This window comes from Polyodon spathula, chromosome 18 (genome assembly GCF_017654505.1).
Source record: "Polyodon spathula isolate WHYD16114869_AA chromosome 18, ASM1765450v1, whole genome shotgun sequence".
Classification (NCBI taxonomy): domain Eukaryota; kingdom Metazoa; phylum Chordata; class Actinopteri; order Acipenseriformes; family Polyodontidae; genus Polyodon; species Polyodon spathula.
This window is the reverse complement of record NC_054551.1, coordinates 34,330,824-34,337,151: the sequence shown is the minus strand read 5'-3', so window position 1 is coordinate 34,337,151 and position 6,328 is coordinate 34,330,824.

Below are 6,328 nucleotides of genomic sequence, written 5' to 3'. Positions count from 1 at the left end.
CAGCTGCACCTAATCTCCAGTTTGATCAGAGAACCTGTGGTCTGTAAGGATCAGGTGTTGGAGACGATTTAGGACTGAGTATCTCTGAGCTCAATTTCAAAAATGTATGTATTTTTTTGTCCAATTCTGTAGGCCGCAGAGGGAAACATAAGATCAACTTCAAAGTACAATGCTGCATTTAGCACAATATTCTGTGGTTGTTGGAGTGCTGTTATTAGTGTATGTTCATTCCAAATGTGGCTACTTTACAAAATTCGGTGCAGTACATTTCATTCGGTCTCAGGATAACTTGTGATTTAAAAACAATCTTTAATTACAGACATGATAAACATGTGGTATTCACATGTAATGCATTATTTGTTATTCTCAGTGATGCTTTGGAGCTTGTAATGTTGGTGTAGATCAGAGCTGAGAGATAGACAAGGTGGTAGCTTGATTGTCACCCCCTGTGGTGAGGCTGAACACGAGGAGGCTGGGGAAGAAGGTATAATCTCAACAGCACGACACAGGCTCCTGCCTGACACTTTGCATTGCTTTAGGGAGCAGGCCATAAAGATTATACCTGAATAACTGCATGGGAAGCCAGTGGAACATGATAAAACAGACTGGAATGTTTCCATAGAGATAAAATGTTAACATTTTTTTAATAGCATTCATGTATAATTTTTTCCCCAAATCAATCTAGAATATACGTTTTAAGTGCTTACTTGAAGTGATGAGTCATTTAGTTAAATGGTCAGATGGTGACCACATGGGTGCCATAGCAACAGAGAATTACCTTTCCCAGGCTTGTGTCAATTGTGTGCAGACAGTGTGGGAGGTCAAGCGTGATTGATATGCTGATGGGGTTTTAAACTGAACTGGAGCACTGCATCACCAGCTCTGATATCACCATATCATCAAATGCACTCTACTAGCCGAGCCCAGAGACTCCTGTGGTATTTACAGCAGTGTGCAAATGTATTAGAACACCTCAAGATTTGTCATTTATATTCTGTATATACCAGCCTGCGTGAAAACCTCTAGGTGTGAGAATTTACAGTTTCGATCAGTAATCAGTGATATAAAAATAATATGCATGTGAAAATGTTAGATCACTTTGTGCAGGCATCTTAGACAACTGTACAAGAAATGATTGCTGCTTGCCTGCCAATGACAAAATGAAAGTACATTTAGCAACATTAACAAAGGTTTATCAATCAGACATCAAACAAGTGGCAAAGAGAGCAGCGCAGCGACTCACGTGCCCAATGTTAGAGCTGTGTGGCTCTGTAATTGCTCAGTGTGACTCTCTCGATTAATGGTGAGCAGAGAGACAGACAGTAGCTCTGAGGGGACACAGCTTCGAGTCACCTTGTTATTCCTCTCTACAATCACATTAACCCCGAGTGACAGAGTCGGCTGCACCACAGTGTGGATGGAATAACAAACCACACGGAGTGATCCAGCAGATCGATGCCACTTGTTTAAATTACAAGGATCTGAACAGTTGATGTTGGAAACCTTATATTTGTTTTCTTTTCATCACTGACTCACTGTGTGATATGTATATATATATAGCGCCTTTCATAGTGGACCACCAACATAAACTGCTTTTCATAGTGAACTTATGTCATAATAAATTGAAGATCACAGTGATGAACAGAAAACAAATAAAGCATCCAGGCTTGAGTGAATATTGCTCTCTACGTTATTACAGGTAAGGAATGGCATGCTCCGATGGTCAGCTAAGCAGGTGTGATGGGAAGTCTGCTTGTGAGAAATTAAGAAGAAAATCACTCTATCCGGAGCTGCAGTCTCTACCATATGTTTTAAAATGATGGCTTTATTTACAGCTCAAGATCCTGAGCAGCCAGCTGTCGCACAGTTTAAGTAAAGTGACCTAAGCATGAGTACATTTAAATACAGTAATGGACAGTGTTTAGGTTACAATTAATATCTGACAACAGGTTAGAACAGGCTCGTAGCATTTCTCTAGTATCTTTAAAAAAAATGTAAAGTAATATATATATTACTCTAACAGCAAATGGCTAAAGAATGATAAAGAATGTTATTCACAGCAGCACACCAGTGGTTTTGGATTGCGAATCAAGGTGGGCAAATCACAAGGAGAATCAACCAGAGATCCATTTGCCACAAGTTTTTCCATAATTTTTTTTCCATAACTATGAAACGGATTTCCCATTTTTCTCCATGCGGCAGGGAAGAGGCCCTGAACTTGTAAATATGACGTGCCGGTATGCTCAGGGAGAGGGGGGCACTGTAATAAACTTCTGCGCTTCTCCAGTGCATTAGTCAGCCACTGGTTAATGAGGCCGGAAATGTTCTGCCCACTCATGATTGAATGATTGCTGTGTGTATAAATACTGGCCAGCCATTTTCAGATCTCTTTGTTCTTTAGGGAGCTGGAATATATGTGTACTTAGTCAGTTCTCTCTGTATGATGAAGTATGTGTAATTTGGAGAAAGCTTACAAACCATCACATCAACTTTCCCTGCATTATTGTTTCGTTTTCTTTTGGCAAATCGTTTAGTCTTAGAGATTTCCAATGAAATACTTTAATACCTTACATTACCTGAAAAGATTAGTTAAATAGGTGGTAACATGTTACATGAAGTGTCCCTAATTACTGTGTATTTGCATAGCAGTTATTTTGTAAATACATGTGTACTTACACAGAATTACAATGTTACTGTATAGTAACAATATACTTAATGTGTACATCTTTTGTGCATGATAGAACCCTAACTCTAACCCTTTTCTGGTGCAACTGTGCATGTCTATATATCGTTCAAAAAGATTTACACATTAAGTACATTGTAACTATGCATAATAACTTCGTAATATGGAAGAAAATGGCCATCTGCCACTTCCAAAGAGGAAACACAATTCCAGTTCTGTTCGTATTATACAGTTTATGTTGTGTTTATGTAGCTTATGTATTGTTTTTGTCAGTTGATGGACAATGTTATTTGCCTATGGCTAGGGTGGTTATATGGCTTCTGGTTCACAGGGACAATAACGATAGATTACCCACAATACAGCACAGGATACCCACAAAGAAGACAAAGATAATAAATAAGCCCAGTCAGCTGTGTTGTTTCTACCCCAGACACAGGACCTGATTGCACACAGTGGAGTAATTTCAATCAGAACCAGCCTGGGACTGAACTCCAGTGACAGGCCAATGCATTCACAGTCTGAAGATCACTGGCTGGACCACCCAGCTGCCTTTCATCTCGCATTACATTTCTTAAATTTGAAATTCAATCCCGTAGGGAACAAAGAGCTGATTACAGAACTATCTTTTTCTATCACCAGCAGCTTCTCCTCCAGCAAAGAATGTGATGTAATGAAAAGCCCCTGCAAGTGACATAATCATACATCTTGGGCTAAAATTGTCATCAGCCCTGCGTCTGCAGGACAGGCTCAGGAAAGGAAAATGCATCCCATTACTCATGAGGACTGATGTGCTCCAGTGATGAAGGCTCCCTGTCAGAAGGCAGATATTTTCTGTACAAAAGAATTGCTGAGATGCGCAGATAGTCTATGGATATATTTCAGCTTACACCCAGAGTATTCATAAATACAGAAAAGATGTCAAGAAGATGGTCAGCTGCAGATAGCAGCTCTTTCACAGACTCTACTTTTTAATATCACCTCAACCTCCCTCCTTCTCTCCCTCCCTCACTTTATGTCTTTGGTAAGTTAGTACTGGAAAATGCCAGAGGTTTAAATTGAACATAAAACATTCTGAGAGAATTAGATATAACTGGGGAAAAGAGTTAGCTGTGATCAGTCAAGGGTAAACTTAAACTTTTGTTCCTGTTCACACATCCCTGGGATTTAAAACCTTCTCCTGATGGAAGCTGAAGAATGTAGCCCTCTTTAAGGAATCTATCTCGCTGTTGGATTGTTTGAATACATTCTGCCCAGAATGGAACACATAGTAGCAATAGTTTTTGTAGCCAATATAACCAACTTGGAAATTTCCGCAGGTGCAGGTAGAGACAGAAAGTGATTTAAATTGATGTAAGAGAGAGAAGTGACCTGTTTTAGTTGGTGGGAGGAAGATTATTATTATTATTATTATTATTATTATTATTATTATTATTATTATTATTATGCTGCAAAGGCAACCCCAGCCTATGGTGAGCTTTTCCAGGACTTCAAGATGTAGCAAGACTGTTGTGATATCGACTCTGATCATGCCGACAATCCAGGTTTTTTTTCCCCACAAGCACAGCCAATGTTTACTCCTCTTTCGTGGTGTGGAAATGCATTTCTCGCTGCTCAGCATTGATTTGAAGTGGAGACAGTCTTGCAGGATCAGACTGTTCAAGTGTTTAGCTTCTGGCAAATTGAGATTCAAAGGAGCTCATTAAAAGAAGACGTGTAAAAGCATCCTGACCCCAAGGGTGCATCTGTTATCTAATCAGGTAATCAGAGCGCTGTGATGCCTCCCCTGCTGGGTCCTGCTGGCATCTCTCACACTGATGCCAGGACATACTGGACTGTCAGTCACAAATCCTACTAGATAATTTATCAATATATTTAGTCATTATGCATTTTTTATATACTGTGTTAGGATTTATAAAAACTCTCACCTTTACAACTGAGTGCCAATCAATAGCAATTAACTTGGGCCACTTGGAAGCACATTCTCCTCTCCTCTGGGCCGCAACACATTAACGGGTGGATTTGTGTAATACTAACTCCATCGAAACAGCTGTGGTGCCTTTGTGAAAAGAACAGAATACTGTTCTGACTTTGCTGTGGATGTTGCCACATGTCATACTATGCAGAGCAATACTGAATGACTTTCCTAGTTCCTCCACAGCATGGTGGGAAGGTCCCTCAAGAGGCATGGGGAATGTTTTTCTCTGGGACTATCATTTATTACTGAGCTGTGAGTGGGATATTACACACAGGAGCACCGCAGCTTGAAGCTTGGCTGGGTGTCACTTTTCTAATAAATTTGGAAGGCATTTTTGCGCTCTGCCAGGCAAGCACATCTGGTAATGCTGAAAGCTGAACAAACATTGCTTTGAATACATGTTGTTCAACCCATGCCAAGGCCCAGTGTGTCGCAAACAGCTCTCTGTTCTTTCTGAGAAGTTCAGAGTTTATGATTTTAATATGGTCAACTTTTTAAAAGGGAGCAAATACTTTACTTCTAATCTAGGTAAACAGTATTTGATATTAAATTTTTGGGTAACACTTTACATTAAGTGTCTCTCGTTACTGTTCATTTACTTTGTAGTTACATAGTAAATGAACTTGCACATAATTACAGTGTTATTACTGTATAGTTATAATGTACTTAACGTGTAAACCTTTCTGCATGATATGAGTAAGTACACAACTGTCAGAAAAAGCTTAGGGTTCGATTTAGAGTCAGGGTTAGTGGGGTTAGATTTAGAGTCAGGGCTAGGGTAGGGTTATATCATGCAAATAGATATACACGTTAAGTACATTGTAACTGCATAATAACATTGCAATCATGTGTAAGTAATTAGAGCTGTTATTGATTTTTGCTACAGCTGCAGTGACACTGACAGCAACATTTAAACCCAGGTCTCCAAAGCTAAACAGTTGGCATGACAATAAGCCCTGCGGCACAATTCTTTGAAAGTGTCTTTAATAATCTACTCTGCAGCCTCATCAAATATACATGCCGTCATGCAGGCTGCTTAAAAGCCTATGGTCAGTCTGCATCACTTCATACTGCATTACAAATGAATACTTACCCAGAGATTTTGGTACATTCAGTCAATTGTTTCTTTATTTATGGTATAGCTCTGTTCATTTTTTCAAACGCCCCACAATTCATGTGAGTCTATAATATATAAAGGCTGTGCAGAACCACATACCCCGAGCCTTGGGGCTTTGCTTAAGCATTGTTGCCCATGGTTGTTTGTCTGCAGATTTCGTCCTCAACAGATGCAAGTTGTTTTGTTTAGAAATCATGTGCTACCACTGCTGCCCTTCGCTGTGCGCAGTTCTGTAGCAGAGTAGCAGCGGTTGACACAAACCATAAACACAATGCACCTGACCTTTCCGATCCATGCAGCTGATAGTAATGTAAAGCTGATCAATACTTTACTAATGCATTCCCCTTGCAGCCCCATGGCCTTATTTCAAGGGTACAGCATCTAGTTGTCATGGCAAAGTCATTTCATTTTGTAAAACTTTGTTGTCATGAATGATTAAACACCTGATCACGTTTTACACAGGGAAATAAATGTGAGCATGAGAACATTGTTCATGAATATTAGACATTGCAGAGGCCTGAGGGATACCGTGCAACAGCACGATCCATCAAGG